General features: G+C 53.6%; 1 protein-coding gene across 3 annotated transcripts in view; it reads right to left on the bottom strand.

Annotated features, from left to right (window-relative positions):
- The window catches only part of BICRA (BRD4 interacting chromatin remodeling complex associated protein), a 74,295-nt gene extending 54,450 nt beyond the window's left edge, over positions 1-19,845 (bottom strand). For 2 of the 3 annotated variants that reach the window (XM_024979183.2, XM_024979185.2), the window contains exon 1: positions 19,811-19,845. The gene's annotated coding sequence lies outside the window, so the exon portion shown is untranslated. Of the gene's footprint in view, positions 1-1,624; positions 1,718-19,810 lie in introns of all 3 variants that reach the window. The other variant, XM_059877584.1, reaches the window with a different exon arrangement.
- Between the last annotated feature and the right edge of the window lie 7,275 nt (positions 19,846-27,120).

Raw genomic sequence — 27,120 nt, 5'->3', positions numbered from 1 at the left:
TGTTTTGGCCGCTGTTTACCTGCGTGTGTGTGTGGTGGGGGGCGGGCAGCGGGGAGCTAGGTGTCGGATGTGTTTGGGTTGAGGTGCCTATTTAACAATCCAGGGCAATGTTCAGCAGAGCAGGACGTGCATGCGTGCTAAATTGCTCAGCTGTGTCCGACTCTTTGCGATGCCATGGACTGTAGCCCGCCAGGCTCCTCTGTCCATGAGGCTTCTCCAGGCAAGAATACTGAAGTGGAGTCCCTTCCCCAGGGGATCTTCCCGACCCAGGGATTGAACCAGGTTTCTGGTGTCTCCTGCGTCGGCAGCCAGGTTCTTTACCACTAGCGCCACCCGGGAAGCCCAAGAGCTGGAAGGGCTGGAGACAAAAGTGAAAAACCTCTGCTCCCTTGCCCACTCGCCCTTAACTCCTCTCATGACCATTTCCACACCGTGGCCTCCCTGGACACCGTGTCTATTGGCACAAGGAGCATCGCATCACAAGGGCTGGCCCTTCACGCTCCCCCTTCCTCCTCACCACCAGTCACGGCCCAACACGGACTCCAGACTCCCAGCTTGCAGGGTACAGGCTTCCAGAAGCCTCTCTCTACCCACTCCTGCCGCCCACCCGGCATCCTTACCCTTGGAACCCACCAAGGCTCGATGCGGCTGCTCATTTTGCACAGTCCACCAAGAAGCGCAGAACCTGAATAGTAAACACCACCCAGTATCACTATCTGAGAAGGCAATGGCACCCCACTCCAGTACTCTTGCCTGGAAAATCCCATGGGCGGAGGAGCCTGGTAGGCTGCAGTGCATGGGGTCGCTAGGATCGGACACGACTGAGCGACTTCACTTTCACTTTCCACTTTCATGCATCGGAGAAGGAAATGGCAACCCGCTCCAGTGTTCTTGCCTGGAGAATCCCAGGGACGGCGGAGCCTGGTGGGCTGCGGTCTATGGGGTCGCACAGAGTCGGACACGACTGAAGCGACTTAGCAGCAGCAGCAGCAGCGGTATCACTGTACAGGCAACTGGCACCCTGCAGGGTGGGCCAGCGGGTGACAGAATCCATGTGCTTAGAGGTCCCTGAGGCTTTGTTCAAAAACCCTGGAGGGGAGATGTTTTTTGAACAGCAGATTGTTCCACAGACTTGGCCAGGTGCTGCGATGAGCACGTGTCTATGTTGGAACACCCACAACCAGCTGTGGGACACCACCGGGAATCAAACGCTAATATTTCTGCAGCCAAACATATGAATATTCACACAGAGCACAAAGACAGACTATAAATAGCCTGCCTTCAGGTCAGGCGCCTGACGAGTCACCGCAGGTGAGCTCCCGTTATCACCACTGATGGAGGTGGTGTTACCCTGAGAGCGTGTCTTGCTCTGTGTGCTGCTGTGAGAAGGGAAGGGTCTTTATGTTAAGCATGAGGCTTCCCCAGAGTCCGGAAGCACGGAGCCCCTGAGCCCAGGTCTGACAAACCTGGCTTCAGATCCCTGCTCCACAGTTTTTCTGACCCCAAGCCACTGACCTCACTTCTCTGGGGTCTCAGTCCTGAGGGGTCTGGAAGGAGCTGGCTGTTGCGTATAAGCGTTAAACTAATAATGATGGCAGCAGCAATAACAGTAACAGCAGCTAACCTTTATGGAAGGGCTTCCCCGGTGGCTCAGTGGTAAAGAATCCGCCTGCTAATGAAGGAGTTGCAGGTTCAATCCCTGGGTTGAGAAGATTCCCTGGAGGAAGAGATGAAAACCCACTCCAGTATTCTTGCCTGGAGGATCCCCATGGACAGAAGAGCCTGACGGACTACAGTCCATGGGGGTCGCAAAGAGTCGGACATGACCAAGTGCCCAGACAACAACAACCTTTATGGAGCCTGACTGGTACAGGGGGCCCCGAGTGCCACATGGCCAACACCTCATTGACTGGACCCTTATCAGCCTCCAGGGAAGCAGCATCTGTTTTTTTATCCTCTTTAAACAGAGGCCTGGTGCAGTTGGCCCAAGGCAGGAGACAGCTTGGGTCTCCAAGTCCAAGTGTATCTGCAATAGGCCCTAAACACGTCCAGAGCACGGTCACACCAGCCCCTGGGTCAGGCCGCCCGGTTCCTGATGTTGATCCCCTCCCAGTGGGGATAAATTAGTCAACCCCCGACCCATGTGCTGTCTGCCTCCCACTGAACCCTCCCAAACAAGCCCCAAGGGGGAGGTATTATTATTTTACTCCTCAACTGTACCCTGACATGTCCCAGGTGGAGGGGGAACCCCCACACACAGTCTCCAGACGAACAGTCTGCCTCTGGATCCAGCCAACACTCACGCCACCTGGGCTGGGCCAAGCCTCCTTCCACCACCTAGGAACGGCCTCTGGCCTCTCCTTTTTTGGTTCCTCTGAAAGCTTTGCCTTCCTCTGAGCTCAGAGGCCACTCCAGAGGCTGCCCCACATCTCCAGGATGAGAGTTATCTAAGCAGCGGGACCTGGCTTGATTCTCAACAGCAACTCCAGGGTCTGGCACATGCCTGGCACTGAGCAGTCACTCAGTAAATTCTGGCTGCTGTCTGCCAGGGCTGAGAACGGTGAGGCCTTTCTGGAATGCCACTTGGCACCACCTCCCTAATCCTCAGTGGACGCTTCCCTTTGCCTCGGCAAGTCCTCTTCCAGGAATCTGGCCGGTAGAAACCCTCTTGCACAAGCCACTGCAGGCGCAGATACAAAAAACGGCAGGTCGAGTCACTCCCCAGTCAAAAGCCTGCTGTGGCTCCCATCTCCCTCCGAATGGGAGCCCAAGTCCTGGTCAAAGAGGCAGAATGGAAACGCTAGAGTAGTAGAGAGCGTGCATCAGCTCCTAGTGGAGATAAGATGGAATGCCAAACTGCTCAAACTAAAGGAGTTGGGAAACGAAGGAAAAAGGAACATGGGACACTGGAGATAAACTGAAAACCAACAGCAAGATGGGAGATCTCAGTACAGCCACATGAGTAACGAGGGCAAACACAAACGGTCTAAGCCTGCACCGTCCACTCTCACATGACTTTCTAGCCCTGGAAACAGAGCTGGTCCAACAAGATGTTCTGAGTGGAAAATACACACTGGATTTCAAACACTTAAGTGTGGGGTGGGGTCGGGGAAAGACCACACAACACTTGCTGGCAAGGATGTGAAGAAGCTGGGACGCTGTGCGCTGTTGGTGGGAATGTGAAAGGGCGCAGCTACCACGAGCAACAGTGGCTCCTCTGAAAGTTAAACAGAGAATTACCAGACGACCCAGCGATTCCATCCCCAGGAATATATCCGAAAACACTGAAGGCGACACTCGGGTACCGGTGAGGAGGCGCAAACAAAGGTCAGGAGACCGTGCCACCTCACGCTCTTTTTGCTTAGTCGCTCAGTTGTGTCCAACTCTTTGCAACCCCATGGGCTGTAGCCCGCCAGGCTCCTCTGTCCATGGGATTCCCCAGGCAAGATTACTGGAATGGGTTGCCATTTCCTCCTCTAGGGGATCTTCCTGACCCAGAGATGGAACCTGTTGTCTCCTGCATCTCCTGCATCGGCAGGCAGATTCTGTACCACTGAACCACCCAGGAAGCTCAAAGATACATACAGGCTCACAGTAAAACCTGGTAGCCAAAATAAAACAAAAAATCCACTGAGTAGAGGTGAGGTTAAATTATGGAATACTCTTTTAGTTTGCTAAAAGAGTTCTAGTGGGGCAGGGGAGAGGGAAGGATTGAGAGGTTGGGATTAGCAGATGCAAACTATTATATACAGAATGGATAAGCACCAAGGTCCTACCATATAGCACAGGGAACTGTACTAAATAGCCTGTATAAACCATGATGGAAAAGAATATGAAAAAGAATGTGTGTATAAATATATATGTATTAACTGAATCACTTTATTACACGCCAGAAACTAACACATTATAAATCAACTATACTTCAATTAACGGAGAAGGTAATGGCACCCCACTCCAGTACTCCTGCCTGGAAAATCCCATGGGTGGAGGAGCCTGGTAGGCTGCAGTCCGTGGGGTTGCAAAGAGTCAGACACGACTGAAGCGACTTCCCTTTTCCTTTTCAGTTTCCTGCATTGGAGAAGGAAATGGCAGCCCACTCCAGTGTTCTTGCCTGGAGAATCCCAGGGACGGGGGAGCCTGGTGGGCTGCCGTCTATGGGGTCGCACAGAGTCAGACACAACTGAAGCGACTCAGCAGCAGCAGCAGCATACTTCAATTAAAAAGGGACAAAAAAAAAAAAAAAAAGAGGGACTTTCCTGGTGGTCCAGTGACTAAGACTCTGAGTTCCCAATGCAGGGGGCCCTCATGGTGCAACTAAGACCAGGCGTAGCCAAGAACATAAATATTAAAATGAACAAATAGGAAAAAAAAAAAGAATGGAGTCCTAGACTGCTGTCACGGAAATAATTCTAAGATGTTTGTTCAAGTTAAAAAAGCCAGGTGTAAAATAATTCATATGAAACATGCAATCAAGAGGGGAGAAGAATGTACTCATAGAATAGAGGGGCAGAGTGAATGCACCCCAAACTCCGCACAGAAGGCCCTCTGGAGGGGGCAGGATAAGGGCACAGTGAAAAGACTTTCACAGTGCTATGTATGACTTTCTTCCCCCTGTATAATAATTCATACAGATCTGCCTTCAAATTGGTAAGCCCCAAAGAGTGGCAGCATATTCAAAAGCAGAGACATTACTTTGCCAACAAAGGTCCGTCTAGTCAAGGCTATGGTTTTTCCTGTGGTCATGTATGGATGTGAAAGTTGGACTGTGAAGAAGGCTGAGCGCGGAAGAGTTGATGCTTTTGAACTGTGGTGTTGGAGAAGACTCTTGAGCGTCCCTTGGATTGCAAGGAGATCCAACCAGTCCATTCTAAAGGAGATCAGCCCTGGGTGTTCTTTGGAAGGAATGACGCTAAAGCTGAAACTCCAGTACTCTGGCCACCTCATGTGAAGAGTTGACTCATTGGAAAAGACCCTGATGCTGGGAGGGATTGGGGGCAGGAGGAGAAGGGGATGACAGAGGATGAGATGGCTGGATGGCATCACTGATTCAATGGACGTGAGTCTGAGTGAACTCCGGGAGTTGGTGATGGACAGGGAGGCCTGATGTGCTGCGATTCATGGGGTCTCAAAGAGTCAGACACGACTAAGCGACTGAACTGAACTGAAAGAGTGGTGGGTCAGATGGTAAAGAATCCGCATGCAATGCAGGAGACCCAGGTTCAATCCCTGGGTCTGGAAGATCCCCTGGAGAAGAAAATGGCAACCCACTTCAGTATTCTTGCTTAGAAAAATCCCACGGGCGGAGGAGCCTGGCAGGCTATACAGTCCACAGGGTCGCAGAGAGTCGGATATGACTGGGTGACTAACATTTTCACTTTTAATTTCAAAGAGTTAAATCCTAAAGGAAATCAACCCTGACTACTCATTGGAAGGACTGATGTTGAAGCTGAAGCTCCAATACTTTCGCCACCTGATGCGAAGAGTCGACTCACTGGAAAAGAGCTTGATGCAGGGAAAGACTAAAGGCAGGAGGAGAAGGGGACGACAGAGGATGAGATGGTTGGATGGCATCACCAACTCAATGGACATGAGTTTGAGCAAACTCCGGGAGGTGGGGAGGAACAGGGAAGCCTGGTGCGCTGCAATCCCAGGGGTCACAAAGACTGAACAACAACCCAAGAGTTAAATCTGACTTTAGCTTCCCTGGTGGCTCAGACGGTAAAGAATCTGCCTGCAGGTCAGGAGACCGGGGGAACATCCCCTGGAGAAGGGAATGCCTACCCACTACAGAGAATCCCATGGACATTCCTGGAGAATCCCATGGACATAGGAGCCTGGTGGGCTACAGTCTGTGGGGTCACAAAGAGTTGAATACAACTGAGCGACTAATTCAAACTTTCACTTTAGCCTCAGTATCCAGGCCAGAACCCTTGAAGCAACTCAGAAATCATCCTGAAACCACTCTATCCCTTGCTACTCAACGTGTGGCCCCAGACCAAGGGCAGCCTCAGTGTCCCCTGGGAGCCGGCCGGAAATGCAGAGTCTGAGGGCTGCCACAGACCCTGCACTTGAACAGGTTCCCCAAGGGATTCGTGCTCAAGGTGGAGAAACTGTTGATCTGCAACATAGCCCAACCGGTCTGCACCAAGCAGGTACAGACTAAAGGCTGGTTAGTAATAATAGCAACCAACACCCACAACGGGCTTACTGAGTGTCAGGCCCTGGATGGTACCTTATCTCAATGAAACTCCATAGACATCCCAACAGGTAAATGGTTTCTGTCTACAACCCCCTTTCTGCAATTCCGACTTCAAAAATCTCTAAGAACCAACTCCTTTCCCCCACCCACCACTTTACTCTCATTGAGGGGTGGGGGGAAGGCAAAAGTTGACCTGCCATGACCATCCTTCCATATCCCGCTTAGTACAAACAGTCACAGATACACTGGGTGAAGTTCCTTCAGGTTTTTCCGTAAGCTGTTCTGGAGAAACCCGAACGAACGTTTTTGGCCCACCCAATATTAGCATCAGAAATAGTATTTGCTGCAAAAATCTTTAGCCTTTTTGGGGAAGGAGAGCTGCCCTGCCCGGTTGGGAGCTGTTCTACCTCATCTAGCCTGCTCTCGGCTCTGAAATATTCTGAATGTTGAAACACCACTGAAGCCAGTTACTGCCATAAATTTACAGCACGCCTGCTGACATGTGACATCATCTATGAAACCTCCTCGAGGCTGGCATCAGGCCCTTCTTGCTGACAGGGAAACTAAGGCTGAGCCGGGTGGAGGAGCCCCTGCGCCCAGCCAGATCTGCCTTCCGGTGTCCTGACCCCTTCGGGCAGGCCTCGCTGACTCACACTCAGTCACCCACCCGGCTCCATCACAAACACACAAACACATCCCACAAACTCACCAACACTTCAGTTGCCTGCAGGAAGCTCAAGGTTAGGTTAATGAAGACACCAAGAAGTGGAGAGAGAGAAAGAGCAGGGAGGGAGGCCTCCTGCTGAGCCGAGACTTCCCCGCCCTTGCCGACCGAGCCAGATCCCAGGGCAATAGTAGGAAGGGGGAAGGGCAGCTTCTGGATTGTGGGCTTTGGTCCTGGCTCCTGTAACAAGCAGGCAGTGAGGCTTTATGGCTAAAAGCCTGGGCTGTGGGGCCAGACTGGGCAGTCTGGGAGGCAGAGTTGGGGGGAGGGGTGGGCGGGAATCCCCTCTACTCTTCAGCAGCTGTGTGACTCCAGGCAAGTCACTTAACCTCCCAGGGCCTCAGTCTCCTCATCTGTACAACTTGTAACTGTTGTTCAGTTGCTCTTTGTGACCCCGTGGACTGCAGCACACCAGGTTTCCCCATCCATCGCTATCTCCCGAAACTTGCTCAAACTCATGTCCATTGAGTCAGTGATGCCATCTTATCATTTCATCCAGTTGCCCCCATCTTCTCCCACCCTCAACCTTTCTGTACAATGGGGGTTGCCCATTGCACCTACCTCCTAAGTCTCCACGTGTGTAACGGAGTCAGGTCTTGTGAAGACCCTAGACCAGTGCCCAGCATCGAGTGAGCTGTTAGTATTAGTGTTGCTATGGTAACTGGATCCACCCTCCCCCACTCCGAAATCCTCCACCAAAGGTTGGGATGTAGAGTCAAGCATGCATTTCTGTGGGGGGAAAGATCAGTGGCCTCCGAACAGGTTCGCCAAAGAATCCTCAAACTAAGGACCACCACCTGCTCTTAATCGGCAGAAACAGCTTCACTTCAGGGCTTCCCAGGTGGCGCTATTGAAAAGAACCGCCTGCCAATGCAGGAGACATAATAGACACAGCTTCGATCCCTGGGTTGGGAAGATCCCCTGGAGGAGGGCATGGCAACCCACTCCAATCTTCTTGCCTGGAGAATCCCACAGACAGAGAAGCCTGTCGAGCTACAGTCCGTGGGATCGCAGTAAGACACAACTGAAGTGACTTAGCTTCAGCACGTGCTCTTAAGACCTCTAAAGATAAGAGGCGGCTGCCTTCTCCCAGCTGCGGCAGGACTGCCAAAGCTCCCTCCCTCCTAGCGGCTGGCAATACCACCAGCTTCCCCGCAACCTTCTCCTCCCGTGTCCAAGCAGGTCCGCACTGGCCTCCTGAACTCCTTCCCAACTACACAAACACCTTTCTTATGCCTTCACTCCCCTCTCCTCCTCATCTCCTGACCTATGAGGAAACCTCACTCTTGAGCCCAACCAGCACCACCCCGTCCTGCCTCTTCTAGAATCTTCCTTCTCTCTTTTTCTCTAAGCCTGTGCCAATCCTAGGAATCTCTGTCTCTAAGCCTGTCCCCTCTTTCATGCAGTGAATACTGAGTCTGGACTTATTCCCAGTCAGGTCCGAGGGACGATCCTGACAAGGAAATAAACAAAGTGATGTAGATGAAGTTGGACAGGGTCATCAAGGAAGGCTTCCTGGAGGAGAGAGTATTTAAACTGAGGCCTGGAGGATAGGACGAGGAGCCCAGAGACAGGAAGGAGTGGGTGAAGAGGAGGGCAAGGAGAGGCAAGAGCAAAGGTGGGAGGGGGCAGGAACCAGCTGGGTGCCTGAAGAAAGCCAGGTGAAAAGGCAGGAGATGAGGTCAAGGAGATAAGCCCAGGCCAGACTACTGGGCTTCGTAAGAGGACGGGAGGGCTAGATTTTCACCTGAGAACACTAGGGAGCCATAGAGGATAGCAGATATAGATACAGATTTTCAATCTCAGGCTGCCAAGAGCTCCATCTGCCTGCCTTCCTTCCATCCATTTGTCTATTTATCCACCTATCCATTCAGCCATCTTCCATTCATCCATCCCTCTATCCCTGAAGCCACCCTTCTTTCTTGACTCCTCACCATATTCCAGTCTGCCTCAGGCCCCACCCCACCTATCAAACCCAGGCTCCTCCCTCTCTCTGTTTTGGCCAAAGAAGCTCCCACCTCTCCTGTCCTCTCCAGGAGGAACTGTCCCCATCCCTGGGGCTCGAGTGATCACTCTGGGTCACCGTCTCTCACTCACGACTCCTCCAGTTCCTTCATTCCTCCCGTCTGCACCTTTCCACCAGCCAAGAGGGCGCTGGAGTTTTCTTCTCTGGAGTTTGTGCTCCCCAAACCACAGACACCACTACAGCGTCCCACGAAAGGGTACCTGCATCCACTCAGTCGCTCAAGCCAATGACCTTGGATCATCCTGGAAACCCTCTTTCTCTTATCTCCCATCAACAAAATCTGGGCATCCCAGATCTCAGTCCCAGTGTCCTAGGCCCTCTTTCCCTGTTAGTTTTATGCAAAGCATCCCAGGGTCCTCTGCTAGAAATGGGCTGCAGCCCAAAGCCCCCTCCCAACCCTCCATCCCTGAAGCCCCTCTCCTCCAGGAAGCCTGACCTGATGCATCAACATAGCCCAGCAGCCATGCCTCCTCCAGGCCAGCCCAGGAGACACTCCCGAGATACAGATCTCACCTAGCTGGGAGGATGGGTGTGTTTGGGGCTTACTCCCCTCCCAGTCCCTGAGGGTAGAGCTCTGAGACCAGGTACAGGAGAGGCCTGCTGTGCAGGTCTGAATTAACCAGCAGGAAGCACCTGGATTCGAATCCTTGCTCCACCAGCAGCTAGCAGTGTTGACCTTGGAAGAGACATTTCACCTCTGATAACTACAACGGAAGGAGTCCCACAGCAGGAAGAAGGAGGAGGCGAGATGGACTAGTGGCAACACGGGGCGCGGCCTGAAAGTGGGGTGCTGGGCGAAAAAGACACAGAAGAAGAAATACAGCAGGAGCCTCTGGAGAAAGCAAAAATCCACCACACAGAGCGAACAGTCTGCCAGGGCACTGAACGATCTGCCAGGGCAGAGGGCCAGGGAAGGGGATGGGAATAAAAGGGGATTTTATACAGACTTATAAATCTATACCTGCAGATATCTGTATATAACATATACATTTATTATATGCTCATCATAGTGCTAAATTTACATTTACTATTAAGCTATTATACAAACTACAATGATATAGAACATGTGGAAATGTACATGTATATATATATATATTTTTTTACTGTCTGTTTGCAAAAAGAAGGCTTATGTTAGGAACTCCCTTAGATAAATCTTCCTCTTCTTCTACAGGGCCTTCCCAGGTGGCTCAGTGGTAAAGAACTCACCTGCTAATGCAGGAGACTCAGGTTTGATCCCTAGGTTGGGAAGATCCCCTGGAGAAGAAAATGGCAACCCACTCCATTATTCTTGCTGGGGAAATCCCATGGACAGAGGAGCCTGGTGGACTACAGTCCATGGGGTTGCAAAGAATCGGACTTCATAAACAACTTCATAAACTTCAACTTCATAAACTTCATAAACATACTTCATAAACAACAACTCCTGCTACAGAGTTTGGCCCAGAAATGGGCTCGGTGTCCCTGTGACAAATGGAGACGCAGTGCCCTGCTCCTTAATGATCTCCAAAAAAAAAAAAAAAAGCAGGACTGTGGAAGGGGGACAGAGGGAGAAGAGCTGGGCAGACGTTAGGGAATTCTGCTTGTCCGGCTAGACAGAAATCTGACAAAGAGAAACAACACTTCATGAAGCAGTTTTGAGATGTAGGGGGCAAACTGTAGGCATTCAGAAAAGCGAAAGTGTGAGGCATTCAGAAAAGCGAAAGTGTGAGTCACTCAGACATGTCTGACTCTTTGCGATCCCATGGACTACAGCCCACCAGGCTCCTCTGTCCGTGGAATTCTCCAGGCAAGAATACTGGAATGAGTAGACATTCCCTTCTCCAGGGGATCCTGCTGACCCAGAGATGGAACCGGGGTCTCCTGCAATGCAGGCAGGAGACCATCTGAGCCACCAGGGCAGCCCGAAGGGTTGCACAAACCTGAAGGCCAGAATGGAGGAGAGATTTTCCCAAAACTGTTACCAACTTCGAGACCTGAGTCTGTATCCGTCTATAAAAGGAGATGCAGCTTACAAGCGACAGCTAAGAAGATTTGACAGACACAGAATGGCTGGTTTGCAGTCTGTGACTAAACTCAGGGGGACAGCACTTGAGCACTCCCCCACCACCCCGCATCTCAGTCTTTCCATTGAGCAGGGGCCAGGCTCCTGTCCTGACCTGCCCCACGGGCCCTGATTCACTCCCTCTCTGTAGGTAGGGAGCGCCTACTGGGCACCGGGAAGGCAGCCAGGGCACGATGTAACAGCACCTATGGAGCAAGGGTCAGGAGCAGCTGGGAGACCAGTGGCTTCCTGTCCGGAGCCCTGCAGCTTTGAGGGCTGGGCATCCTGAGCCAAGGAAGGGGCACTCAGGGGTTGGGCGTGATAACAGTGCTAAGGGGATGGGTCCAGGGCAGTGATGAAGGTGGCTGAGTTGGCCAGGCCCCACCCACCATGACTCTCAGGAGATCCGTTCCAAGTGGGAGCCCGGGATTGGCACTGTTAACAAACACCACTGGTGCTTTGGAAGCAAACGGGTCACACTTTTTAAGAAATAGAATGGTGACTCCAAATACAGGCTCTCTGCTCGGCTTTCTTCACCCCTGTGACATGTCCATCCTTCAGTCAGTCAACAAACATCTCCGAAATGCCTACTGCACACCAGCAGCTGGGAACACGGGCACGCTGTTTCTTTCCTTCTATAGTTTAGAGTTGAGTGAGAAAGCCAGGCCTGAAGGGACGCTCACAGGACATCTACATCCCAACAGAGCTATGATGGGTGGTGCAGTGAGCAGAGACAGCACCCCCAGGCTGGGGGCTGAGGCTGGGGAAGGCACCCAGGCGAGGGGCTCTTGAATGATGAGATTCCATGGGGGTGGGGAGCGGGAAGATCTCTCTCTCCGGAGAAAAAGGAGGTAAAATCTTCCCAAGGACTCCTGCTGGGTGAAAACCAGGCAGGCCGTCCTGAGACCACGACTACACGGCCTAATCTCAAGACAGTGATGCTGAGATGCTCAACCCAAAGGACCAGGCGGGTCTGCGAGAGTCTGTGGGATTCGAGAAGAGGCAAGGCAGGTAGATCTGCAAGGCCCGACATGAGGGAGCAGCAGGCCAGTGGCTCTGATGCTCTGGGAGGGGGCGTTGACTAGGAAGGGGCACAAGGGAACTTTCTGGCTGCGATGCAAACGCTCTGGGTCTTGACAGGGTGTGGATTACACAGGTGGCTACCATTTGGCAAGACTTGGGGAGAAGCATTGGTCATCTCTGTGCGTTTTGTTGTGTATGTCAATTACATCCGGTGAAAGGGTGAGAGGGAAATATACACCTTTCTGTGAAAGAATACGCACATCCACAGAACCAGGGGGTCACTGCGCAGATTCCGGGGAAAGGAATGAAGCCAGTGTGGCAAGAGCTTGCCAGGACGAGGGGAGCCCAGCCGACTGGGTAAAGAGCTGAGAATTCTTCCAGGGATCCACCCACCTCGCCTGGGGGGCTGAGTGTCTGAGGATGGGAGAGGCGCCTCCTTGAAGGACAGGAGGGAGGTTACACAGTCCAGCCAACTGTCACAAGCGTCCCGTGAGGTCGGTACTGTGGGTGTCAGCCTGCCCAGCACCACACGGTGAACGAGAGGCAGGACAGCATGCCTCCTCTGGAAAAAGGGGACCCAGGGACTCTCGATCTGCAGGTGTCCTGGGGGAACAGGTTGCGGAGGCCACTGGGGCTCCCTCCAGGGCCCCAGGGGTCATTAACAAGGGTCCCACAGCCATAGCCAGACATTACTCCTTCACTCCGCTCCCAAGGCTGCCAGGCTGGGACCTACGGGACACAGAGAGTGGGGTGGGGGTCACTAGAAGTCAGCAACCCTTTCGCCCCTGCAAGGACAAGGAACACTTCGAAGGAGAATTAGATGGAGTGAGCAAGAGGAGGGAAGAAAGGCAACTGGGCCTGGCTGGGAGATTCCAGAGACACGGACCCTTTCTCTGACCTCTGAACCCTGGAAAGAGGCTTTGGTTACAGTCCCCTTGGGGCACACCTGGAAGTAATCACGACAGTGACTATGATGACCTGCCAAGCGCTTACTGAGAGCCAGGCACTTGCAAAACACTTTTCCACGCGGGACCTTATTTAACAAATGCAAAAGCTCTCAAAAGAAGCATCAGTTATTATCCCTGTACTTCTGGTTCTCTAATCTGGAATGAGAAGAGGACAGTAACTTGCCTCCAAGTCACAAAGTCAGGAGGGGCAGAAAGAGGACTCAAAGCCCTCACTGCCATCTATCCCTCCCGCTGTCAACAGCCCACCTTCTCTGTGATTTCTGCACAGAATATCAGAACCCCCAACCCACACAATACACATCCAGGCATAAATCCCCGGGCCTGTGTGATTTGAAACAGCTACCAGCGTGCAAAGCCTGGGGTGGCCAAGACAGGATGGGACAACCTGAATATAGCTTACTGCCTGCAGCCTTGATTGCCCCCACCTGTGAAATGGGCTCCATGTCTCTTCCCTCACAGGATAGGACAGATCCCAGACGTGATGAAGTCGATTGTGGATGCCAAAAATAATACCATTAACAACGTTAATGTTACAGTTTTTTGAACTGATACAGTGTTTGGAATTTGCTTAAACATACTTTAGCAGAAAAGGGAAAGGAAAGGGCAGAAATGAGGAGGGAGGATCAGGAGAAAATTGGCGAAGCTGGAGACGGATACACGAAGCTGGATACACGAAGCTGGAGACGGATACACGGGGGTTGATTATTCTATTCTCTCAACTCTTGGTGGGTGCTTTAAAATTTCCATGATAAAAAGTTAAAATAACAACAAGCAAAGCGAACCTTCCCTGTGCACTCCTGCAAGCCAGGGTGTCTTAAAAGCTCTCCTACATCTTCACTCATTTAAGCCTCACAGTGACCCCATGAGTTTTGTCAGAGATGAGGAAACTGAGGCCCAAAGGGGCATTTGATTCCCTTGGATTCTTCTTTTCAATTAAAATGGCCAATGCTGACTGCCCAGGGTTTTAGGGGAAGGAGGCAAGGACTTGGTATCTAATTCCACAGGAGACTTTGGTGCTTCTCTCCATCACCACCACCATCGCCACCACCATCACCACCACGATCACTACTATTACCATCATCATCACCATCACAACCACGATACGCCAGGTACAGTGTGAAGCACTCAAGAACCGTGAGCACAAAGCTGGGTCTCTCGTCACAGCCACTCTTCCAGGTGAGGAGACTGAGGCCCCGAGCAGGGCGGCCCCGTCTGTCCCCAGGGCCACGCGGCCTTGCCTCATGCCAGAGCAGCCTGCCCTGTGCCCTCTGCAGCCAAGCAGTATAGAATGCTAACAACCTTCCCTATGTGCCTTTTGGGAAGACAATGGAAAGCTTTCAGAGCAGGGAAGTCAGCATGGGGCCCATGGGAGAAAAGTAATCATAGCGAAAACATCAACATCAGATGCTGATTCCCAAACACCAACTGCCTGCCCGGCCCGCCCGCTCGCCCACTGCCTCCTCCGGCCCGCCCACTGCCTCCTCCTGCCCTTATAAGCCCACCTGCCGGGGAGATGTTACAAGCCCATTTCACAGACAAGGAAACCAAGACCCGAGGAAGTATCTCTTGCCCAAGGTCACACTGTAGGTAAGTGCAAAAGTCACCTCCCCTGCCTGTCAGTAAGGGGGTTCACAGCCCAGGATTAAGGGATTCCTGCCCCCAGGTGATAGGACTGCCACCGAATGACAGATGACACTGCCATGGACAGCCTAGACTAGGGTACCTATGAGTTTGGTAGATACTATTTAATCCTCGTAACAAAGTTTCCAAAGATAGGTACTGAGACTGGCCCATTTAACAGAAGGGAAAACTGAGGCCCAGAGTCAGCAAGCCCCCAGGCTGCAGCCATTCAACCAGTAAGTGGCAGAACCTGGATTTGAATCAACAGCGTCCAAGTCCTTGATCTCCACACCATGCATGCCCACCTGGGGTGGGTGCAGGTTACAGGCAGGAAGGAGGGGGCAAGGAGGTCATAAGAAGCAAAGACAATGGGGCGGACTGGCGGGATGACTTGAACAGGAGAGGGAATGACTTCCTTCAAGATTCAGCTGCACAGGTGCCTCCTCCGTGGGACTCAATGACAAAGAGCAGGCTCTTGATCCATCAATCCTGCCTCCAGTATATCCTGCCGGCATACCCGTTTCCTGATACGCCAAGCAGACGTCTGTCCTCCTGCTCAGCAGGTAGAAACATCAGGAAACACCTCCATATCCATGCTGAGTCATGGAGGACGTGCCCACACCAAGGAATACAACGCAGTCAAGAAAAACCCAGAGGAAACCCTCTGGGTACTGTGTACGTCTCCCAGGGAGATGAAGCAAAACAAGCAACATGCAGAACAATGGGCAGAGGGTTCCAGCGTGTGTAAAATACATATTTTTAAAGATATACACATGTACACAAATGTATGTGCACAGAACATCAGGATTGAGGAGTCGCCTCTGGAGAGATGAGCTGGAGACCAGGGATGTCCCAGAGGAGGAAAGGGGAGCTATGTTTGGCATCTTGAATTTGTCCTGGGTATCACTCAGGAGAAAAAAAGAGAGGGAGAAAGAAGGTGTTTCCTCCCCGGAGCCTTTGCAAACCACCCAGACAGAATGGATCAAGTCCTCCAGCAGCCTTGAAGACAACTCTTCTCTCTGCCCTCCTCCTGAACGGGGTCCCCATATCATAACTGGGCCCTGGGGCCCAGACACACAGAAGACCCTCAGGAAGTTTGATTAGGAACAATTAGAGACACAAAGGCCTTCTCTCCAGCTTCTCCTGCCAACAGATCCCCAGCATCAGTGAATATCCTTAAACTCAAGACACAATACTCATTGTTGCCAAGCCAGAGATGTCTTAGAAAACCCTCTCTCTTTCCTGCTGGGGGATCCTGCGTGCCGCTGAGACACAAAAGTTTCAGTGGATGGGGACAGAGCTCTAATGGTGGTACCCCAGGCAGGGGAGAGGTCTAGGGAAGGAAGGAGGAGGGAATCCTCGGGGACCAGTTAACCAAACATTTCCCACGTGTCTCAAGAGTGATACAGTGGAGAGCCAGCTCAGGCCCTCCGCCCTCAGAGTGCGGGGGACAAACATGGGGATGACCCAGTGAAGGGGGGCGGGGGTGGCGCTGCCCAAGTGATTGTGATTGGCGGGGAAGAGTGTTTCATACCATGGATGTAAAACAGGCAACTTGCTGTTTCCAGTAAAAGTCAGGGAGCCTGGTGAGGCAGAGACCCCAAAGAGATCAAGGCAAGATAACCATGTCCCCCACCCCTCTCCCCTGCAGGACGGGAGAGGCAGAAAGGCAACCCTTCGCTGCTTTCCAAGCCCAGGCCGTCTAGAAAGGAATGCCATGTTTTCCTGTTTCCAATTAACTTCCCCCCACCAGCAGCCCTCTGCATTCTTGAGACCAGGAGTCAAGACAGCCACGGGGGAGAGGTGGGGAGGGCGACTCTGGTGGTGGCTGGGCCTGGGGTGAAAAGGTGACCCCCCCTGCCAGGACCCTCACACACACCCCAGGACCTCTCCAGCCAGGCTCTCAGGGCTTGGCGCTGACCCCTGGGCCCTTTCAGAGGGGAGAGCGGGGAGACCCCCCCCACATCCCCAGGGAAAGTTGGGAAAGGCCCGGGAGGCCTCTGGGAAGGAAGTTGGCAAATAAGGGGGCGGGGCATAGGCCTGTCACTCTTGGGCCTTACTCATGCTTCCCCCACTTCCCTCCCAACCCCCCCAAAATCAGGAAGCACTCACTCCAGAGAGGCCCACAGCCCCGCCCCTCCTGCCCCCACCCCACAGGAATTATTATGACTTATTATGCTTGTCACCTCAAGAAAGTATCTGCAAGGGGTCCCTGAAAGTGTTCGCTCTTCTCCAACGGCACCCCCAGCCCCTCCATCCCTGCAGTCTGGGTTGGAATCCCCTCTCAGCCACTGACTGCAGTTTCCTCATCTGTAAAATGGCGAGATCACTCCTACAGCCTCGCTCCCGGAGTAGGCTGGGCCCTCCACAGCTCTTCTCCTTCATGCCACACACCCACCCGCCCAAGGGTTTATTTGGCACCAGTAAGTGCTGAAGGGGAAGGGTCCAAGAAAGCTGGAGGAAGCGGGCCACCAAAGTGAAACTATTTACACTGTGGTGCTGCTCATCCACCACAGGGAATTCCTCCAGGGTGGACGCCTTTTGCCGGTCACCCTCAAATACCCAGCCCCCCAACATTCCTCCCCACCCCTACAGGCCAGCCATATTCCCGCAGAGTGAGGGGAAAACAAAAATAACACGCGTGGATAAAACTGTCAGCCACTGCGAGGTCAGTTAAAGAGGCTCTAATGGTCCCCCGCATCTGCCCATGAGGAAACAGGACAAGTGAGTTGAATCCAGTGCCTGAGGTCACAGGGTTAGACAAGGAGCCTGCCACCTGGGCCATGGGGAGAACGGGCAGGGACTTCTCTGCCAGCTGTGTCACGGCACCACGCAGGGTCACCGGGCAGAGAGACAACGAAGGTCCCGAGTAGTTCAGCGTCCCTACCAGCAAGGCTGAGGAGCAGCCAGCTGGGCCAAGAGCCAGCTCAGGTGCAGGAAGAGGATGACAGAGGGGCCCAACCGCCAAGTGCCCACCCACCCCAAGCCCCACACAGCAAGGCCTGGGGCCCCCCTTCTCCTGACCCCCACATCTTCAACCCTCAGCTCCTGCAGGTAAACGCTCTGCTTGGGCCACAGGTGAAAGCACCTTGCCCTCAGCCCAGCTGACCCCTTACCCATACTCGGTGGGGGAAAAAATTTTGGCAACTCCTTCCTGGTCTCATCTACATTTCAGACCCAGCTGAAATCAAAGGGACGAAAATGCCAAAGGCAGGTACAGGCAGACCTAACAGTTTTGAGCTGAGCTGGGAAAACTTGAGATGGTTACAGATTGGGGCTGTGTGACCCTGGGCGAGTCACTCAACTGCTGTGAGCCTCCATTAGCCTGTCTGCAAAATGGGAATTATATAAGTGACACCCCCCCCCCAACTTCCTCCTTGGGTTGTGGCCAGTGTGTAACTAACCTAACAGCAGCTAATCCCTAGTGCTCTCTGGGTAGGGAGATGTTATTTCCGGCTTCTAGGAGTTGGGGAGCTCCGAGGGAGGGGCGGGGGGTGTAGGTAAGCACACCCCTTAAGGCCCTTTGGACACTGGCAGGGGGGTGGGGGGTGGCCCCTGATCTGCCCACCTCCCCGGTTCTCCCATCACCCCAGCAGGTCAGAGATGACGGGGCCCCCCCGCCCAACCCCCATCCCAAGTTGGGGGAGAGGTTGAAAGTACAGAGCGCTTATCAGAAATCTCAGGCCGTGAAGTCTGGGGTGTTCCGAAAAACTGTTTCCTTGAGGAGCAGCCGACGAAAGGAGGTGTGAGGGGAAAGCAGACACATCCCCCCGCGATGGTTACACTACCGGCGGGGTGTGACAAAAGGGGCCGCCTGGCCGGCAGAAGTCCCGGCACACCGGAGCGCTGGGACCTGTCACCCCGGCCTCCCGGGGAGCGCTGACACAGCGGCCTCTGACCCCACCTCCCGGGAAGTTCAGCTGCTCAGAACCACAAAGCAAAACAAAGGGGTGCGGAGAGGAAGGAGCCGCCGAGGCTCCAATCACCGCTGCCTCCCCAGCCCGCCCGCGGCTCCTCGCCCCGCTCGCCGCTGGCCGCGGACCAAGGCCTGGGCAGCTCCCCGGTCCCTTGTCTCCCCGCGGGCCGCCCGTGACAGGAGCCGGAGAAGCCGCCGAGGGGCAACCAGGGATGGGAAAACCAGATGGCTCCAGCCCTCCTCCCGCCTCCTCCATCCCTCCCTCCGGGTGCCCGCGGCCTGGCCGCCCTCCGCAGGGGCCCGGGGAGGCCTCGGGCCCGGCTCGGCCGGGCTCACCCCAGGGAAAAGGTTGCCTTTGTCTAAAGGTCACCACCCGAGCGCGGTGCCCAGGCTGGGCCTGGTGCCTCCCATTCCCCGGCCGAGGGGGTGGAGATGGGGGGCCGCCCCAAATCTCGGGAGGTGACAGGGGTAAGGCTCACTTCCCTCCTCTCCCCCCACCCGCCTCCCCGTAACGGCCCCCTCCGGGACCCGCCAGCTAGCGGGGGAGGGGGTCAACTCCTTTCACTGCTGGGGGGTGGGGGACCAAGTCAACTCCTTTCATTGTTTAGGGGCGGTGGGAAGGGGGAGACCCAGTGGCCTCCTTCCGCATCCATCCCCCCCACTCAGCTTGCCAGAGGCCCCGTTTCTCCCCGGACCCCCGGGAGTGATTTGAGGAGGGGGCGCAGGGCACGGGGCGAAGAGGGGGGAGATGAAGGCTCGCCGGCTCCGGCCGGGAAACCACCATCCGCTCCCCCATGGCCCTCTTCTTCTCCGAAAGGTGGGGAGCGGAGCGAGGGGAGGGGGCCCCCGGGCCGGGGGAGGGGGTCTCCCCGCCCCTCCCCCCGTGGAACGTTAGGTCTCGTTTTTCCGCCGCTCCATTGTATCCCCGGCAGCCGGCGGGAGGGCCGGGGAGGCACCGGGCGCGGGCAGGGGAGCCCGCGGTGGGTGGGTGGGGGGGTCCCCGCAGGATAAGGGCGGCGGCGATGGTGGGAGAGACGCGGGGGGTTAGGGGGAGCTGCCGGGGGTGGTGGGCGCGGAGCAGAAAAAGAGGCAGCGGGCGCTGTGCCCCGGTTGGGGGGCTGAGTGTTGAGTGTCGGGGGGGTGGGCTCGGCCCCGGCTCCGGCTCCCCCCACACACACCCTCGCCGCCAACCCCCACTCCCCCCCTCGCTTTTGCGCCCTGTCACAGCCCCGACTCGCAGGTAGAGAGAGTTAAGAGATTTAAAGAGAAATTGCTACATTGTGAGAAACTCACCCTGATGTTTGAGCAGCCGTCGGCGCGGGGTCTCCGAGACGGCCCCGCACGGGCTGCAAAGGGAGGACCCAGAAGGGGCCGACCGGCCGGGCCGGTCAGCGCACTGCCTGATCGCATGGCGGCCGCCCGGCGGCCTCCGCCAGGCCCCTGCCGCCGCCCCGCGCCGCGGCCCGGGCGCCCCGGACTCGCGCCCGCTCCGGGCGGGACCCCTCGGGTTTGCAAAAAAAAAAAAAAATTTTTTTTTTTTAATTAAATGCAAAAGGAAAAAAAAAAAAACCTTGCAGGTTTTGTGTTCCGCCCCCCCCTTTCCTCCTCCTCCCTCCGCCCTCACCGGGGGACGGGCTTGGGGGAGGCCCCGCCCCGCGACTTGGCGAACCAGCTCGGGCTTTGGGCGCGGAGCGGCGGGCCTGCGAGCGAATGGGAGACTGCGGACGCCCCGGGAGGGTGACCTCCGCGCCGGCGCCGCCCCCTCCCCAGCCGGAGTCCCGGGGGTTCGGGGGCGCGCTTTCCCAGGCTCCGGTGGAGTCGACCGACAGCATCGAGCGATGCTCCGGATTAGAGGGAGAGGCTAAAGGGATTGGCGCTCCCGGACCTCGGGCTCGGCTGGGCCGGCTGGGGAGGGGGCGCCCCGACTCGGGGAACGGTCGCCGGGCGGGAGGACGCGAGCAGGGGCAACGCCGATGGTTCGAAAAGGTAGCGGGAGACGAGGATGGAGGATATGGGAGGCCCCGTAGGTGGAATCGCGAAGGAGCCGGGAGTCGGAGTTAAAAGGGTGCAAGGCGCGGGGGCAGAGGATGTGCTGGGGCTCCTCGCCGGGACCCCGAACGCGGCTTGCTCACTCACCTCAGTCGGCCTTTTGACCTGCTACGGCCCCGGGGAGGGCACCGGGGACGGCACCGGGGACGCGGGTCCGACCTGTCTTACCGCCTCCTCGAGGCCTCGCGGGCCGCGCAGATGGGATTCCCAGAAGCCCCGGGACGCCTCGGTGGTGTTGGGTCTGTTTCCGCCTTGCCGGGCCGTGTACGCCTTGCGGGCGTGACACTTCGATTCGCGCATTCCTTCAGGGAACACTTGCAGAGCGCCTGCAGTGTGCCCTGCGCCGTGCTCGGGACCCATTGAGCACCGAGACAGCTCGGAGCTACCCTCCCGGGGCGCACAGGCCAACGGCACCTACACTCTGGTCTGTTACCTTCCGCTTCCCCGGTGCCCTGGAAAAGCCACGTGCATACTGAAGCGACTCAATAATGTGTGTTGAATAAACGAGTGATTGTTTTAAGCTTTGTGTTTTAAGCTTTAGAATTGATCCTGGGATCTTGGTGGTACTATGCATATTATTGAAGAGACCACGGAGGTCCAGGGCCCTGACGCCAACCAGTGAGCCCTTGATTCACATCCTCCCACTTCCTTTGCTGTGTGACCTTGGGCAAACTACTTCACCTCTCCGTGCCTCCATTTCTAAGGGGAAATCAATAACAGGCCTCATTTCATAGGGTCATTAGGAGAGAATGTTCTCATGGAGAGCAGCCCGTGACAGGAAGTGCAGATAAGTGCTGTTATTATTATAGCAAAAAGGAAATTTTATCCGTTCCAGATGTGAGCACATGTGTTGCCCCAAATATGACAGTAGTCAATCTATAAGTTTTATACAGTGGTCATCCACAGTCCGTGGAGGTATGTGACCCTTCCAGGAACAGCAGTATACACGGACATTATTTTTGTGCAGTTTGCCTTTCATCTGCTAAGATTGAGCCTAGGGAGCTACGCCTTGAGTATTCATGTATGTGCTGTTTTTCCACTCTTCACCAGAAAAGAGACCTCCAGGGACCCCCACCTGGAGGTCTTTAGTGATTCCCACCTTGCTGTTCAGTCTAGAAGCTGTGTCTGACTCTTTGTGACCCCATGAAGTGCAGCACACCAGGCCTCCCCCCTTGCAGTGTAGAAAACTAAATTGGCTCAGAGAGGGAAAGTGTTTTGCCCAGGGTCACAGAGCCAGCAAGCCGGGCCTGATCTGAGCTGGGTGGCACTGATGTCTCAGAGATGCCAATCCCGGGGGACTCGGAACTTGGGAATTGACTGGGGTTCAAAGTTATGAGACAGGAGGCATTGCGGGGGTGACTATCCAAGTTTATTCATTCATACAGGAAGTATTGTTTACGAGTATCTAGTCTGCCAGCAATATAGTTGTGACCAAGAGCACCCTGGTTCCTGCCCCAGTACGCAGTCTGATGATGAGCAAATAAGTTGCTTAGCCTCAGTTTCCCCTGCCCTCAGGTTCCAGGCTTCTTTGGTGCACTGTGGTAACCACCACGACCCCTCCACCCCCCAACACACACACCCCAGTACAGTACCTGGCACTTAGTAAGTGCTCCAGAAAGATCTACGAAACCATGAGATACTGCCCACTCTTCTACAGGCATTCTCTTAGGACCAGGTGGCCAGGAATACGCATGGGTATGAAAGAAGCCCCCAGTCTAGCCGTGGCTGGCAAAGCCCTGAGAGGTCAAACGTCCAAGGCCAGAGGAGGGGTCAACATGGGCCCAAATGGAAAGAGACCTGCTATCCTTTGGGGGGAGTGACACCTACCTTCACTTTGCAGCTCAGATGCAAGTTGGGAGTTACAGATTCAGAATGGAGTTGGCAATGAGACCCAGAGAGGTTCAGCAACTTGGCCCAGGGATGCCCAGCCAGGGGAAGGACTTATTCAGTGCACCTGGGTGTTCTATTTGTCTCTGAGTCACCATATGGACCTGGGGCAAGTCACTTCTGCAGCTCCTCCATGTTCTCATCTGTACAATGGGACTGTAGAGTCACACCAGAATTCACCTCCCCCAACATTTTCTAATGAACATTTTCAAACATGGAAAAGTTGAAGAAATAGAACAGCGACACCAAAACACCCTCCATGAGCACGTTCAACAATCAGCACGTTCCTCTCCTTGCTGTGTCACACATCTGTGCCTCTATCCCTTCATCAAATCCATCTCATTTTTTTGATGCATTACACACATCTGTGTATCTCTCCCAAACACATGGTTAACACAACTGTAATGACAAGCCCCTGAGCCAGAGAATTAAACCTCAATTCTCATTTTTTGTGTGTGAATGAGAAACCAGAAAGGGTAAGAAACCGGACCAAGGTCACACAGCTGGGGATTTATACCCAGCTCTGTCTGTTCCCAGAGTCCAGACTTTATGAAGACCACCGGGAGGATGAAATGGATACAAGACATGCAGAAGCTCTTATGGGACAGGGACAAAACAGCATTCAGATGTAAAAAATTAGGACTGGAGAAGATGCACCCAACTTTTCTCAGCAAATATGCTACATCCCTGTAGCCAACATGAGCTTGGGTTTCCGGGCCCATCATCTCATTTAAGGGCTGTTTTAATTATACTCGTGTAGTGGCTCAGACGGTAAAGCGTCTGTGTGCAATGCAAGAGACCCGGGTTCGATCCCTGGGTTGGGAAGATCCCCTGGAGAAGGAAATAACAGCCCACTCCAGTATTCTTGCCTGGAAAATCCATGGACCGCAGAGTCTAGTAGGCTACTGTCCATGGGGTCGCAAAAAGTTGGACACGACTGAGCCACTTCACTTTCACTTTGCAGCAGAAAAGAACAGCTGGAAACCGCATCCCCCATCCCACCCCACACACACATTCATTTGCCATGGAAAAGTCCAGGACATTGGAGAACTAATTTGCCCTCTCCAAGTGGCCAGGATGCCTAGTTCCACTTTTAGTCCACCGGGTCCAAGTCCCGCAGGCTCTCCCAACACTCCAGCCCAGAAGGCTCCCCTCCCCCACGCTCAGTACCAGCGCATTTCTGTCCCACCCCCTCACATTTCAAGTTCTCCACCCCACCCTCTCAACCAGACCCTAATCCCCTTCATTTCTAACTGCCTATACCTCCTACCCGTTCCACAGGCCAGCTCCTACCCAGCGGGAGCTTGACCAGAGTCTGGCCTGATTGCCATCTCTCTACAGAGAGGCGTGGTTTTCTTTTTTCTTTCTCTTTTTTTAAAACAAGCGGTTTGAGCCTCTAAAAACCAAAACAACGCCCATCGCGGCTCCTCCCTCGCACCCGCAGCTGCGAAGTTTAAAACTTGGTCAACTCAAGTTGCTTTTTGATCTGGGAGGATGTTTCCACGAGTGTTTTTCGTTCTCAGCTGAGCAGCACGCTTAGGATTTGTGCACTTTTCTGGAGGCGTATAAACGATTCCATAACAAAAAGGAACAAAACAAAAAACCTTGCCCAGAACACCCCTGCGGACCCTTCACGTCTCGGTCAATCCAACGTCAGGGATCCGAATTCTAGCCGCCAGGTGGGGAAAAATAGGAGGGCTCGGAGGGCACTGACTCCGGAGCGACCTTCGCCCTCTGACCGCGCCCTTTAAACGTGCCGCGTACAGCGGGAAAAAGCTGCCCTAGCTCCCAGAGACGCTGGCTAGCCGGCAACACCAAGACCACGAGCGGCCGCGAATCAGGCAGATACAAGCCCAGCCCGACCTCGGGTCCTCAGAGCGGCAAGTGCGAGGGGCGGGGCCCAGCCGCCCATTGGCTCACGATGGGGGCGGGGTCACGTATTCGTCCCGCCCCCATTCTCCGCCAAGTTAAATAGGTTTCGCGCCAGCCGGGGGAGTTATTCACCGTGGGGCGGGGTCGGGGTTTGTTTACACACTGCTATTGGCTGGATTTGAATCGGCCCGACTGCCGGCTGCGGGGCGGGGCTCCAGAGGGCCCCTGCGGGCGCCTGACAGCTTCAGCCAGGCAGAAGCCGCGCTGGACGCGCCGCTGAAGCATCGGGACTCTGGAGACGGGAGTGCCCTGGGCGGGTGCGGGCAGCGGGGGCCGGCAAGTTTGAGCCTTCCGTTGGCTTCTTGATAAATGCTAACCAAGGGCGTAGGGAGCATTGTTTTTGTTACCATAAAAACCCCTAAGGAAAAACAAACCCGGAAACAACCGAGCTGCCCATGGATAAGGGACTCAGATAACCTAGGGGACTCAAATAAGCTGTGGTCTGGCCCGTAGTGGGCTTCCCAGGTGGCGCTAGTGGTGAAGAACCTGCCCCCCAATGCCAGACACCTAAGAGGCTCGGGTTCAATCCCTAGGTGGGGAAGATCCCCTGGAGAAGGAATGGTAACCCACCGAAGTGTTCTCGGCTGGAGAATCCCATGGACAGAGGAGCCTGGTGGGCTACAGTCCATGGGGTCGCAAAGAGTCGGACATTACGGAAGCGAAATAGCACTCACGGAGTGGCCCATAGTGGGACATAAACAAAATGAGGAAGTAATACATGAACTGACACGAAATGAGCTATGAGTTCAGTTAAGGGAAAAAGGCAATAATGGAAGCAGAGTGTATAATAATTTAAGGTGCGTGAGAAAATACAACCTTCTGCTTGTTAAACACGCAGAATATCTTTGAAAGCAAAAACAAACTCCTAACTGCAGATGTCTGTGGAGAGAAGGAGCGAGGAGCGTGGAAGGCAGATCACGTTGGACCTCGGATTTCTTTGGAAAGAATGATGCTAAAGCTGAAACTCCAGTACTTTGGCCACCTCATGCGAAGAGTTGACTCATTGGAAAAGACTCTGATGCTGGGAGGGATTGGGGGCAGGAGGAGAAGGGGATGACAGAGGCTGAGATGGCTGGATGGCATCACTGACTCGATGGACGTGAGTCTGAGTGAACTCCGGGAGTTGGTGATGGACAGGGAGGCCTGGCGTGCTGCTGATTCATAGGGTGGCAGAGTCGGACACGACTGAGCGACTGAACTGAACTGAACTGAACTGAAAGTTAGCAACTTGTAGCACCTATTCAAAGACATACAGGGTAAACAAAAATATTAAATTCTAAGAACTCTCCCCAATTATCTCATATCTCGAAGCAACTGCCCCTAGGAAAACTCTTGACTAGGCTGTAGAGGCCATGGACCCCCCATCTGCGCTCCTTGCATCCCACAGTGGTATTGGGGAGTGGGACCGCGTTAGGAAAGAGCTGCTTCACCTACTCAATGACCAAGAGATACCCGGATCCAATGAAGGGTGGTTTTATTTATTAGTAATTACTGCAGAATTTAACATCCCGACTGGGAGGGAGGGACCCTTTCCTGAGAGACGCTAAGTGGAGGATGTGGGGGAGGCCCTCTTAGGAAAGAGAAGTCAAAACTAGGAGAGGCCCCTTTAAGAAGGAAAGGCAGCCTCCTCTGGTAAACGACGCGAGGCTGACGGAACTGACCGGCAGAAGGGAGAGTTGTCCGGATTTTGACGTTTGTTATTACTCTCTGTTCCCGGAGATCTGGAGGCGAGGATGAGAACGATTTCCTGCAGCTGAGTTTTGACCTGTTATGGATCTTACTTATAAAGACTTCCTCTGTATAAGTTCGCTAAAGGATTTGTGAAACATTGTTTACATGTCTGGGAAAGTCACCCAGGCCCGTAGTGAAAATTTGCCGGGCTTGTAGTTCTAAGGAACAGGCCTATCCGAGCTGGTGCTGCCGGCCCAGATACACAGATAAATTCGGTGAATGCCCCAAAGATGCTCGCAGGTTCTAACAGCAACCCGTTTTACGAATGTGGAAACTGAGTCACAGAGAGGTTATATAACTGCCCACGTCTGGCGTCACAGCTATTTGGACCCTGGCAGCTCTGCTCTGAGGTTCATACTTTTAACGAATATTTGACACTTGCCCCTAAAAACTGCTTTGTCTTTTGATGCATTGTTTTAAAAGCCATAAAAAGCTTAATGCAGATTCTTAATGACGGTGAACCATTTTCTACTCTTTGTGTTGTAAAGGAGTTTTGTGATTTCCTTTTTATTATTATTGAAGTGTAGCTGATTTATAATTCGTGTAAATTTCATGTGTACAGCAAAGTGACTTGATACATATTTTTCAGATTCTGTCCCCTTAAAGATTGTTATAAAATACTGAGTACAGTTCCCTGTTCAATACAGTAGGTCCCTGTTGGTTATCTATTTTATATATTGTAGTGTGTATATGTTAATCCCAAGCTCCTAGTTTATCCCTATCCCCCCCCCCCTTTCCCTTTGGTAACCACAGGTTTGTTTTGTCTCTTTCTGTTTTGTCAATAAGTTCATTTGTTTGGGGTTTTGTTTGTTTTCTTTTTGATTCCACGTATAAGCGATATCATATGACATTGTCTTTGGCTTACTTCACTTAGTATGATCCTCTCTGTCCATCCATGTTGCTGTAAATAACGTTATTTCATTATCTTTTATGGTTGAGTAATATTGTGGATTTTTTTGAAATAATTTCTGATGTTTTTTCCCCTAAAATTCTATATCAGGGCA

This window comes from Bos taurus, chromosome 18 (assembly GCF_002263795.3).
Source record: "Bos taurus isolate L1 Dominette 01449 registration number 42190680 breed Hereford chromosome 18, ARS-UCD2.0, whole genome shotgun sequence".
Lineage (NCBI taxonomy): Eukaryota > Metazoa > Chordata > Mammalia > Artiodactyla > Bovidae > Bos > Bos taurus.
The sequence above is the reverse complement of the archived record's forward strand: the minus strand, read 5'-3'. Positions and strand labels throughout refer to the sequence as shown.